The 13533-nt window shown below is 47.3% G+C and overlaps 1 protein-coding gene across 1 annotated transcript in view; it reads right to left on the reverse strand.

Moving 5' to 3' along the window:
* HPSE2 (heparanase 2 (inactive)) overlaps nt 1-13533 on the reverse strand; it is a 285993-nt gene that overhangs the window by 88180 nt on the left and 184280 nt on the right. The window lies entirely within an intron of this gene.

A 13533-nucleotide genomic window follows, 5' to 3' on the forward strand; every position in this document is an offset into this window, starting at 1 on the left:
TGCATCTTGCTGGAGGTTAGATGAGGTGAACCTTGTGGTCCCTTCTAAACCTATTATTCTATGATTCTATAAATTAAACACAAAAAATATTAAGCTATACATGTTTGCTGTCAAGTTTTAAAGAAAACTCAAACTACTGAACTGGTGGAAATCACTTGCTAAGCACCCAGAACCAGAGTTTGTTGAAGTGCTAAACCAGCTGTTGACAACAGTAGACAGGCGGAATCTCCATCCTTAGAGGTTTTTAAGTCCTGGCTTGATAAAGTCCTGGCTGGGATGATTTAGTTGGGGTTGGTCCTGCTTTGAGCAGAGGGTTGGACTAGATGACCTCCTGAGGTCTCTTCCAACCCTAATCTTCTAAGATTCTATGAACAGTAGTGTTGCCGGCACCCAGTGCCGAGAGGCTGAACAACAGCTTGAGTGGTTCGTTACCCGGTGTGCTGCACCCAATAATCACAACGGGGTGGAGAAGCAGAAAAAGTTTATTTGAAGCTTCAAAAAGGTACAGGGAGATTTGAATCTCAAATCCTGTACAACAAAGCAGGAAGTTACACAGGCTTTTATACATCCTTTTTCCCAGCATATTTATCCAATAGTAAGCTGCTCCAAGTATCCATATAGCCAGCCAATCCAGTTCCCAGCTAGTTCCCTGATTCTCTGTATCAATTGTTAAACTATACATAAAGCTGCTTTATTCAGCATTGTTCTTCCATATCTCCCCTGTTTGGCCTTGCTTAGTTTCAGGCAGTCTGACTCTGCAACATACTGTTGCAGATTCTCAGCATAACTGCTGTGTGTGCCTCCAGGCAGGGGGGCCAAGGACACTTGGGCCTAGCACGCAGAGCTGCTGCGAGTGCCTCCAGGCAGGAGGGGGGCCAAGGACACTGGGGCCTAGCGCGAGGGGGCTTCATCGACACTCGTGGTCTTCCATCCCCTCGAGTTACCTAGTGGCCATGCCCCAGTGTTCCCAACAGTAGCCTCTCCTGCAGGTGCAGAGGGAATATTTTCTTCATGTCTGTTTATTCACCTAGTTCAGCTCACTGACTAGTTTATTCAAAGTTACAAAACCAATTGGAAGCTGAAAAAGCAGGAAAGCTTATTCGCCTCTTCCAGTCTGAATAAAAACTAGGCATGAGGATGAGATCTACTAGTTCTAAATTCTTGAAGCACATGGCGACCAGAAACAAATTAGTTCAATTCATTAACTACAGATGCTACTGCCTTTGTTTAATAAATCTGTTAGTTTTAAATGAAAAATATGTTTTGATGAGAAAAGAGTTTATGTATCCAGCACATTTAAGGTAGTTTATGTAATAAAAAACTAAAATGCTGGTTTTGCACATTTTAAATTGCATTTGAAATTCCATCTCAGTCAAGCTCAACACAAATCACAAGTAAAAAAATTAATCTCATAAAGAAAAACACCATTAACCATTTTCTAACATAATTTAAAAAAATATTAAAAAGAAGAATCGAAGAAATGTAAATTAAGCTATAGGATTGCTTAAATAAATGTGTCTAGACATAATGTATCCTCCTGGAAAGCAAAAAGAAGCACCACATTTAGTGCAAAGGTTATATTTAGTTGCAAATGAATGTGTTCTAATGGTCAACCAATGAGAATCAACCTTTCTTTAGGAAAATAACTAAAAAGCACAAAATACAATTAAATTTGATGATTTAAAATAAGTTTTTTTTGCTTCCTGATTTAAACCATAATTAAAAGTTAGTGCTTTAAATCATATTGACTTAAATCTATTAACCCTAGTTAATGTAATTAAAAATGATATGATACATACACACAAGGGGGGCAAATTCAGGTTGCACAGGCAACCTTAATTCTGCCATCTTCTAACTTTTGAGTGCTTGACTTTGCAAACTTAACACTCTTTTAAACTTAATTTTTTTAAAAAGCAGAAATTCCACAATGTGGAACCATATTGCCACCCTCCACTCCCTGTGGTTTATCAGCAGGGCTCGGATATTTAGATCCACAGCACAGAGTTTTACCACATGAGCTAATGGAGTAAACTGGTAGCAGTAGTAGGCTATTAACCTCTATGCGAACCAGCCAATGGCAGAGGATAAGACAAACACTTTGCCAGTAGGTTTCACAGCTATCTGCTGACAATAGAGTAGTACAGAGACTCAGGAATACTGAGTTTAGTCCTGGAAAGGAGTGCACGCTAGTGATTGCAGACCCTTCTGTCCATGTGATTGGAATAATAGAGACTTGCTGAGCAGTTCACATGCCTGGAGCACTGTCATGGATGGGTATAAACTGTTCAGGAAGGGCAGGCAGGGGAGTAAAGGTGGGTGAGTTGCACTGTATGTAAGGGAGCAGTAGGATTGCTCAGTGCTCCAGTATGAAACTGGAGAAAAGCCTGTTGAGAGTCTTTGGGATAAGTTTAGAGGTGAGAGCGACAAGGGTGATGTCGTGGTGGGAGTCTGCTATAGACCACCAGACCAGGAGGAGGAGGTAGAAGAGGCTTTCTTCGGACAACTAACAGAAGTTTCCAGATCACAGACCTTGGTTCTCATGGGGGACTTCAATCACCCTGACATCTGCTGGGAGAGCAACACAGCAGTGCACAGACAATCCAGGAAGTTTTTGGAGAGTGTTGGGGACAACTTCCTGGTGCAAGTGCTGGAGGAACCAACTAGGGGCTGTGCTCCTCTTGACCTGCTGTTCAGAAACAGGGATGAATTGGTAGGGGAGGTAGAAGTGTGTGGCAACTTAGGCAGCAGTGCCCATGAGATGGTTGAGTTCAGGATCCTCACAAAAGGAAGAAAGGAAAGCAGCAGAACACGGACTCTGGACTTCAGAAAAGCAGATTTGACTCCCTCAGGGAACTGATGGGCAGGATTCCTGGGAGGCTAATATGAGGGGGAAAGGAGTCCAGGAGAGCTGGCTGTATTTTAAAGAAGCCTTACTGAGGGCACAGGAACAAACCATTCTGATGTGCAGAAAGAATAGCAAATATAACAAACAACCAGCTTGTCTTAACAGAGAAATCTTCGATGATCTTAAACACAAAAAGGAAATTTACAAGAAGTGGAAACTTGGACAGATGACTAGCAAGGAGTATAAAAATATTGCTCAAGCCTGCAGGGGTGTAATCAGGAGGACCAAAGCACAACTGGAGTTGCAGCTAGAAAGGGATGTGAAGGGGAACAAGAAGGGATGCACCCTCACCAAGTTTGCGGATGACACTAAGCTGGGGGGAGAGGTAGATACACTGGAGGGTAGGGATAGGGTCCAGAGGGACCTAGGCAAATTGGAAGATTGGGCCAAAAGAAATCTGATGAGGTTCAACAAGGACAAGTGCAGAGTCCTGCACTTAGGACGGAAGAATCCCATGCCCTGCTACAGGCTGGGGACCGACTGGCTAAGCGGCAATTCTGCAGAAAAGGACCTGGGGATTACAGTGGATGAGAAGCTGGATATGAGTCAACAGGGTGCCCTTGTTGCTAAGAAGGTGATTGGCATATTGAGCTGCATTAGTAGGAGCATTGCCAGCAGATCAAGGGAAGTGATTATTCCCCTCTATTCAGCACTGGTGAGGCCACATCTGGAGTACTGTGTCCAGTTTTGGGTCCCCCACTACAGAAGGGATGTGGACAAATTGGAGAGAGTCCAACAGAGGGCAACGAAAATGATCAGGGGGCTGGGGCACATGACTTATGAGGCGAGGCTGAGGGAACTGGGTTTGTTTAGTCTGCAGAAGAGAAGAGTGAGGGGGGATTTGATAGCAGCCTTCAACTACCTGAAAGGGGGTTCCAAAGAGGATGGAGCTCAGCTGTTCTCAATGGTAGAAGAGGACAGAACAAGGAGCAATGGTCTCAAGTTGCAGTGGGGGAGGTCTAGGTTGGATATTAGGAAAAACTTTTTCACTAGGAGGGTGGTGAAGCACTGGAATGGGTTACCTAGGGAGGTGGTGGAATCTCCTTCCTTAGAGGTTTTTAAGGCCCGGCTTGACCAAGCCCTGGCCGGGATGATTTAGTTGGGGCTGGTCCTGCTTTGAGCAGGGGGTTGGACTAGATGCCCCCTGAGGTCCCTTCCCGCCCTGATCGTCTATGAGTCTGTGTCCGCTGTGATGCTGGCACACCAGGCCTCATGCCAAGGCCCCAGGCCTCACTCAACACTGACAAATGCATGCCTGGAAACCAGTCTGACTCACCTGTGTGTTGGAAGTGTTAAAATAGATATCAGAGCTGAAGGATGTGTTTATGGAATGCTAGTAGGATGCTGCAGGTACTGTATTAATCCTACTTATAATGTCTGTCTCCCACACTGTAAGATAAGGTTTAATTGTTTGCTCTGTAACTGTAAAAATGTTTGGTAAGACTGTAAATCCGCCCCAGTCAGGGGAGAAGCACTACCAAGTGTGACATAACCCCCCTTGTGGTGAACGAGTATCTCCTCCCCAAGCAAAGAAGGTCTACAGACATCAGACAAGCCACTGTGGACAAAAGACTTTTTTGACTGCTTCCCCCACAGCCTGGAGAGGGTACGTGCCCAAGCCCTTGTGCCATCACAGCTCGAATGCTGGGGGAAGGGAATAAAAATGTCTGTTAAAAATTATTATTCCTATGCTGCTGAATTCTGAGGGGCGAGGATTACTAAACATAAGCCAGGAGTCCCCAGCCGTTTTGCCTGGGTTAGCCCTAAGGGATAGACAGAATCTGCTCACTATAGAAGTTTTTATGATCTTTTGAAACCTAACTCCTTTGTGTGTGTTACCTGCTTTAACCTAGTTAATCAACCTTTACTTTGTTACAGGATTGGCTACAAGCATTGTCTTTGGTTTGAGATCTGAGTACAATTGACCTGGGGTAAGAGACGTGTCCTTTGGGACTGGCGGTAACCTGACACTGTTGTGATTTTTGGTGTAAAGTGACCGTCTATCACATACTCCAGCTTGCCTGGGTGGCAAGTAGGCGGAGTGCCCAAGGGACTGTCTGTGACTCCGTGGTCAGACTGTTGTAATGCTTTAGGAGTTCACACTTTTGTGACTGGGTTGGTGACAGCTAATTATAGACCATATGAGCAGTTTGGGGTTTGTGCCCTGCTCCTTGTCAGTCTGCCCTGAGGTTGGCATTCATGGTGATGAGGCACTGCAGACTGCGTGACAGCCACATGCCCCCAGCTCTGGTCCTCATACCCTTCATTTCCTACCTGCTCCCTTCCCCTCCCATACTGCTATGCCTCAGCTCCCGCCCTCCCCCTCTGCTCCTGTCCATCTCCTCCATCATCCCACTCTTCTGCCCCCCAGGCTCCTACCTCTTGGCTCCTATCTGTACCCCCTCTCCCTCCTCTGCCCCATGGTTCCTGCCCCTCTGCTTCCATCTGCCCCTCCCAACTGCACAGTTCTTGCCCGCATTTGATCCTAACCACCCCCACCACACATGCCAGCTCCTCGTCCCTCTGCATTCCAGTTGGGGGTTCCTCCTTCTCTCCCTGATTCTTGGGCACCAGCAAGGGGGCATTGAGAGCTCACCATTTCTCATGACCAGCACAGTAATGTACCCTGGCAGCAATTGCTTGGGAAATCCTGTGCAGCCGCTGCAGCCCTCAGCTGGAGCATGCTCAGTGCAGACAGACTCTTTAGAGAGTTGAGCTGCCAAACTCTAACAAGTCTCTACTGAGCATGTGTGAACTGAGGTTTTTCAATGAGGCATAACTCAGCCAGATTTTAGCAGATTTTCCATGGGAATGGCAAAGGTGCTTCCCTGCCAAATTTCAAAACCCTGCTCCAAAGCATGTAGGTGTAACAGTGTCTCAATTAAATGTCTGTAAGATTTTTTTTTAACATGGCCAAACTATGTATTTTCATATAACCTCATTCCGACAAATGGCTGAATAATTTTAAAATAGCTTCTAAACAACTTCTGCCTGTGGCAGCCACCCCAAATGGTGAAAATTTGGCAAAGTTATAAGCACCTAAAACCTGGGTCTTATAATGGAGTAATGAGCAGCCTTAACTATAGGTTGTTGTTACCTTCACCCCTTACATTAGTACTGGACATTTTATACAACACCTTTCACCCCAAACACTCCCAATGTTCAAGAGGATGATTATTCTTGGTGACCCTTCTGCCTTAATGGTATGTTAGAACTATCATCAGGCCTCATCTCTTGAGGAGTAGTGCTCTGTATTAAGGAATAACCGTCTTCCTAGTTTCTGTGCTGTGTGGCTCAGAGCACCAAACAAGCCTTGACTGCTCTAGAATGGACTCACCGGTATAAGAAGACCAGCAAACCCTTCAAGGGGAGATGCAGCTGTACCCAGTGCAACAGTTCTTTTGCCAGTAGAATGTATTCTAGTTCCCCAAACAAAATAAGTATATCAGCAAGATAACTTTTTGCCTGTATAACCTTGTCTACCCTGGGGCTTTTGCAGATACAGCCGTGTCAGTTAGGGGCAGCGATTTTTCCTCATTTTAAACTGACAGCAAAGTCAGCAAAACATTTCAGTGTAGACCAGGCTTCGGTGTTACACTGAAAAAACAAACAGTCACATTCCACAGTTCCTGGAGAGAGAACAACCATCCTATCCATTAGCAAACTGCTATTCCCTCCAAGCAGGAAGAGTTTGATACTTGAGCACTGGACCAGCCAGAGAACACAGGTAGCTGCAGATAACCTAACCAACCCTAGGATGTCACTCTTCCACCACACAAATGCTGCTGAAAGACTAGGGATATCAGTAATTCCACACAAGGAAGTTCAGAGACAAGTAGCTAAATCCATTTTGAGAAGTACATGTTGATATTTATACATTAGTGAACCTGCAATCTGTCCTGTGGGTGTGACGTCATGGGGCTGCTATGTAATAATCTAAGCATACTGATATGTAACTTAGTTATTGAGATAGACTGTATAACGTATACGGGGGGAAGGGGTATGGTTATCATATGCCCTTAATGCTTCAGTTCAGTGGGGACTGTGCAAGGTGACACAATGACTGTCCCAATGAGAATATCCAGGCACACACTTGAAAGGCAATGGGGAAAACTCTTCACTTTGAGGGTCCTACCTACTGTCTCCAACAAACTGCAACACTTCAATCTCTCTGGTCACGCGATTACGGATATGAAAGTTGCTATTTTACAACAAAAAATCTTCAAATCCAGACTCCAGCGAGAAACTGCTGAATTGGAATTCATTTGCAAATTGGATACAATTAACTTAGGCTTGAATAGAGACTGGGAGTGGCTTAGTCATTATGCAAGGTAGCCTATTTCCCCTTGTTTTTTCCTCCCCCTCCTCCCCCCGACGTTCTTCTTAAACCCTGGATTTGTGCTGGAAATGGCCCACCTTGATTATCATACACAATGTAAGGAGAGTGGTCACTTTGGATAAGCTATTACCAGCAGGAGAGTGAGTTTGTGTGTGTGTGGGGGGGGGGGGGGTGTGAGAAAACCTGGATTTGTGCTGGAAATGGCCCAACTTGATTATCATACACATTGTAAGGAGAGTGATCACTTTAGATAAGCTATTACCAGCAGGAGAGTGGGGTGGGAGGAGGTATTTTTTCATGCTTTGTGTGTATATAATAAGATCTTCTAAACTTTCCACAGCATGCATCCGATGAAGTGAGCTCATGAAAGCTTACGCTCAAATAAATTGGTTAGTCTCTAAGGTGCCACAAGTCCTCCTTTTCTTTTATCAGATCAAAGGACTACAAACATTTAAAAGGTGACAGGATGCCTGTGAATGGGGGTGGCGAGTACTCAAAGGACTGGTCAGGGCAGGGGGAAGAGTACTGCTTTGTGAGTCAAGGGAAGATACTGTCACCCAAGCACAGAGACTTTGCAGAGGAGTCCATAGACCCAGATTCCAAGGCCAGAAATGACCACTGTGATCAGCTGGTCTGACGTCATGCATTGCACAGGCCAGAGAACTTCCCCCAAAATAATTATTAGAGCAGAGCTTTAAAAAAAAATCCAATCTTGGATTTACAAATTGTCAGTGATGGAGACCCCACTGTGACCCTTGGCAAATTGTTTCAAGGGTTAATTACGCTCACGGTTAACAATTTACACCTTATTTCTAGTCTGAATTTGTCTAGCTTCAATTTCCAGCCACTGGATCATGTCACACCTATCTCTGCTAAACTGAAGAGCCAATTATTAAATATGTGTTTTCTGATAGGTACTTCTAGACTGTAATCAAGTAACCCCGTAACCGTTGCTCTTTTAAGATACACAGATTGAGCTCTTTGAGTTTATCACTATCAGACAGGTTTTCTAAACCATTTTTGTGGCTCTTCTCTGCCCCCTCTCCAATTTATCAACTTCCTTCTTGAGCTGTGAGCACCAGAACTGGCAAAGGATTCCAGCACTGGCCACACCAGTGCCACATACCGAGGTAAAAGAACCTCTCTGCTCTACTTGAGATTCCCCTGTTCATGCAGCCCAGGATGGCATTAGCTCTTCTGGCCACAGCATCACACTAGGAGCTGACGTTCAGCTGATTATCCACTATGATCCCAAAATCTTTGTCAGAGTCCCTGCTTCCCAGGACAGAGTCCCCCGTCCTGTAAGTGCGGCCCTGCGTCAGTGGTTCTCAACCCGCAGCACAATCAGCACCGGCCCATGTGACATCCTCAGGGCCATACAGGTAGTATATATATTCTGTGGATGCGGCCCATATAACACAGAGAGAGCTGCATATGTACCAGGGTGGTAAACAGGTTGAGAACCACTGGCCTACATTCTTTGCTCCTAGATGCATACGTTTACGTTTAGCCATATTACAATGCCTTTTGTTTGCTTGCACCCAGCTCACAGAGGTAAAACGACCTCCGTAGTCCTATTCTCCTGTTTATGCATCCCAGGATGGCATTAGCTTGTTTGGCCACAGGTAGCTCATGTTTAGCTGATTACCACCGTGACCCCCAAATCTTTTTCAGAGTCACAGTTTCCCAGGACAGAGTCCCCTATTCTGTAAGTATGGCCTACATTCTTTGCTCCTAGATGCATACATTTACATTTAGCCATATTGAAACGCAGATTGTCTGTATGCATCCGATGAAGTGAGCTGTAGCTCACGAAAGCTCATGCTCAAATAAATTGGTTAGTCTCTAAGGTGCCACAAGTACTCCTTTTCTTTTTGCGAATACAGACTAACACGGCTGTTACTCTGAAACCTGTTTGCACCCAGTTTACCAAGCAATCCAGATCATTCTGAATCAGTGACCTGTGCTCTTCATTACTTACCCCTCCCACAATTTTTGTGTTATCTGCAAGCTGTATCAGTGATAATATTATGTTTCCATCCATGTCACAGAGAAACATGTTAAATAGCATATGGCTAAGAACCAATTCCTGCAGGACCCCAATGAAAGGAAACATACACTCAATGATGATCCCCCAAGATGATGAGAGTTTTAGCTGCATGGGTGGAGAGAAAAGGCCAGATCCTAGAAATACGCAGGAAGAATCTGTATAGTATGTCATCACTATTACCTTTATTGACCAAACTTGTAATCTCATCAAAAAAAGACAGCAACTTTGTTTGACAGGATCTATTTTCTATAAACTCATGTTGATTGACGTTAATTATATGTTCTTTAATTCTTCATTAATTGAGTCCTGTATCAGCTGCTCAATTATCTTGTCCAGAATCAATGTCAGACTGAAAGGGCTTTAATTACCCAGGTCATCCTGTTTACCCTTTTAAAATATTGGAACATTAGCTTTCTTCCTGTCTTCTGGAATTTCCCAGGATTCCAAGATTTATTGAAAATCAACATTAATGGTCCAGCAAGCTCCTTGGCCAGCTCTTTGAATACTCTTGGAGGTAAATTACCTGGACCTGCTGGTTTAAAAATGTCTAACTTTAGTAGCACCTGTGTAACATCCTCCTGAGATGCTAGTGGAATGGCCAGGGTGTTACCCTCAGATGTTGAGACTACGTCATCGGGTTTTTTCCCCAGACACAGAACAGAAATATTTATTGAACACTTCTTGTTTTTCTGCATTATTGTTGAGAATTCTACAATTTCCATACAGTAAACTTAGGAAACACTCCAGTGACCACAGAACCCCACAGCCCATCTCTTCAACAACAGGGGCTGCCGCAAGCACATCACCCTGGCCTCTCTGCTCTCTCCACGGGCTACGATACACTCAAAGGGAGGATAGAGATGGGGAGCGGAAAGCAGGGCTAGCCTTCTCACAGCACGCCTGCTGCACGTGGAGGGCGGGTGGGGGGTCCCAGTTCCATGAGCGGATGGGTGTCCAGACCTTGAGACTGGCGTCCATTGTCTGCTTTGTGTGCTGTGCTTCAAGCAGAAGCCAGGAGCGTTCAGAGGCCTATGTGACATCACGCTATGAGCCACAGGAGCCAGATGCGCTCCAGGAACACGTGTGGCTACAACAGAGGTACACGTGCTTTACCATTAGCGATCCAGAGTGATGCTGAAGAGTCGGCACTCCTGCCAGCTTGGCGAGGCCTGCGACCCTGAGTCTTCAAGCGGCTGCCAGAGCAATTCCAGAGCCCATGGACGCCTTTGGGCAGTGTCGACAGTGCAGCTCTATTGCCTACTTCTTTCCCAGCACTCAAGGGTGCGTCGGCCACGCATTACTCCATGTGCCAAAGCCTGAGCTGCTATTAAAATCTACATGAATTCCTTACAATCCCACAACTTTTTCCCAAGCAAAGAACTCTGCCGTTCTGGGATTCCTAGTCCTGTGAGCTCAGTAGGTAGCTAACATGTCTGTTCTCCAACAGCTCAGGCTCCATGAATGGGCTAATTAACACCTCATCAAACTGGACTGTTTGTTGTGCCTGCAGAAATTCCCTCTTGCACCTGTGCACTCACAAGTCTCCACTGCTAGTCTCCTGCACAGCCGGCAGCAGCCAGGAAGCTAAAGAAGCAATGTCTCATCTCCCTGCAATCTGTTCTTGGTCCTCTTAAATCCAAGTGTCAGTTCTTGTCTCCCAGTGTGAGCACACAGCTCACCGCGCAGTTAACATGGACACTCCCCTGACGCTGGCCAGGCATTTCACCTCTCACTGTGTGCCCTCACCCTTAACATGGGCAGTGATCCTCCCTCCCTCCCTCCCAGGGCCTGTGAGGAATCAGCAACTAGCTTGGAGCTGTACAGAGCCTAGGTCTGAGTTTCAGGTTGGGCTCTTTGCTGGGCACAGAATGCCTTTGTCACGGCATTGTCAGCACTGAGAAATTATAACCAATAATCAGAATCACAAAGCTCCCTGTGGACCAGAGCCTGCTGGTTTCCTCCAGCCTCACCGTGCTCCAGCACTGTGAGAACAGCCTAGGCTGAGGGTGAGACAGGCATGACTGTCACCCCCATTCTGCATCCCAGCCCTTCCAGCAGTGTCACCAGTGAAGTGTTCACTTGAGCTCCAAGACAAATCCAGGAACAGCAGCAATCTGCCCATCCCTGATCCCCCTCCAGAACAGCCAGGACCCGTTAGCCATCTCTGGGCCCACTCATCCCAGGAGAGGGGTGCCGTGCTCAGTAGTCACAGAGGGCCCTTGATGCTAGAGACAGCCTCTCTTATTCCGGATATGTCTACACTTGGAGTTGGGAGTGTGAGTCTCAGCTCAAGACACGCTCCTGTTAACTCTACCCTAGCTAGTGTGCCGAGGGTGGGAGTGGCGGGAGGGACTATGGGTCGGAGGCCACAGGGACACACTCAGGGCAGCCAGCGCCTCTAGCCACAGTGGCACGAGCAGCATACTCATGTCCAGCACAGAGCTGGCATGGGTATGCCTGCTCCAGCCCGGCCTCACCCCAGCTCCAGTGCTGACACGGGTCCCCTCAATGCCAGGTCCATGGGCTTCTTCAGCACCCTTCCTGCGCTCCCTGTCTGGAGAGCTCAGACACTTAAAGGCACAGCTCCCGCGCCCGGGGGGAGGCGACCATGACTTTACACCTTTTCATTCCCTGGATGCTGGGGCTGGCCAGGACCCAGGTCAGCTCTGGACACAACTTAGAGCAGCCTCATGCCTTGGCCCCTTGGTTCCTAGACACAGCCACTAGGTCAGAACCTTGGAGTGGGGGTGGCAGAGACACACGGAGGCAGTGGAATCTCAGGGGGCTGCTTAAGGCAGCTCTACGGCTCCTTTGTGCTGCTGGAACAGAGCTGAGGATCTGGTCGGAGCTCTCTCCTTGGTGCACCAGGGATTATGTTCGTGTGCTGTTTATTGTCTATGGCAGATTATTCGTGCAGCTGTTAATGAAGTCTGGACCTAACTTCGCTCCCAGCGGAGTCCACTAGCAACCTCCCCTTGCCCAGCCCCCATACTGCAGCTTTTGTTCACGGTCCTTCAGGGAACTGCTGCCACAGAACAATGGTCCTGTTCAGCACGATGCAAATTCCTTTTCGCTGGAAGCTCCTGCATCTCCCATGTTTCTGTGGCTGTCCTGTGTCTTCTCCAGCTGTTGGTGTCCATCACCGCCTCGTCTCCTCTTCTGCTATCCCCTTCCACTATGGCTGCTCCCTTCTCTCTGGCCTGCCTCACTTCTAGTCCCGGCAGAACCTCGCTGCTCCCTTCCTCATACATATGAAGACGTGAGACGACAGCACGCATGCCCGTCAGCACCTCCACTGGCTCCTGGACACCCTTCGGCAGCTCCTGGGAGTGCAGAGCTGAAATGCAGAGGATGGCTAATGCCATCCAGGAATCTCTGATTCTGAGAGGTGCCAGCGGGACTTGGCTGTTTGGTGCCTTTTAACGGCACAGCCAGTCTGCCAGAGGATCTTCTTCTCCAAGATGAGGGGAGGAACCTTCCCCAGCCCTGGCCTCTGCTTCAGAAGTGGAAAGCAGGGATTTAGCCCTTCTGCTGTAGCTCAGGGAAATCATGTAAGTGGCTTAGGGTCATAGTCAAAGCAAACGATTATTAGCAAGAACGCTGACAATGACTGGAGCACTGTCCCCAGCTCTACACCTTGCCTGTGCTCTGGACGGAGCAAGCAGAGCGCTTGGTACAAGGCAAAGTCTGGCAGCACGCTAACCGACATGTGCCAGGCCCCTCCTCCCTGCGCTGATCTGAATGGCAGGATGAGGAGACAGGACACTCCAAACAGAGCAGGAAAGCAGCATCTCTCTGAAACATGCTTCTCCTGTCCTCTGAAGAGACTGCGATGAGGCACACTCCCTGCTTACTGTTGCACTTACTGTCTAATTATTACCACCATTGTTATTATCATCTCTCTAGCTCTTGTGTTAGAAGGTTCCAGTCAGGCTCAAGGCCCCTGGTTCTTGGTTCGGCATAAACATATCGGAGGCAGAATCCCTGTCTGAGGAGCTCATCCCCTAAACGGACCGTGTGTGGATGACAGTGTCATAGCATGGAAGCAGAACACTCAGAGTTAAGAATGGGCGTATCTGTACGCACCCGGCTCTGCTCCCCGTGGATTCTGGGCCACCATGCCCCCACTCCAGACGTTCTTTACCACGCGGGGACCCTTGGCCTCCTTCGCGCCATTACACGGAGTGACAAGCAGCAGTGCACCAAGCTTGCCCAGCAAGAGACTCAGTGCATCTGCAG

This window comes from Eretmochelys imbricata, chromosome 7 (assembly GCF_965152235.1).
Source record: "Eretmochelys imbricata isolate rEreImb1 chromosome 7, rEreImb1.hap1, whole genome shotgun sequence".
Taxonomy (NCBI): domain Eukaryota; kingdom Metazoa; phylum Chordata; order Testudines; family Cheloniidae; genus Eretmochelys; species Eretmochelys imbricata.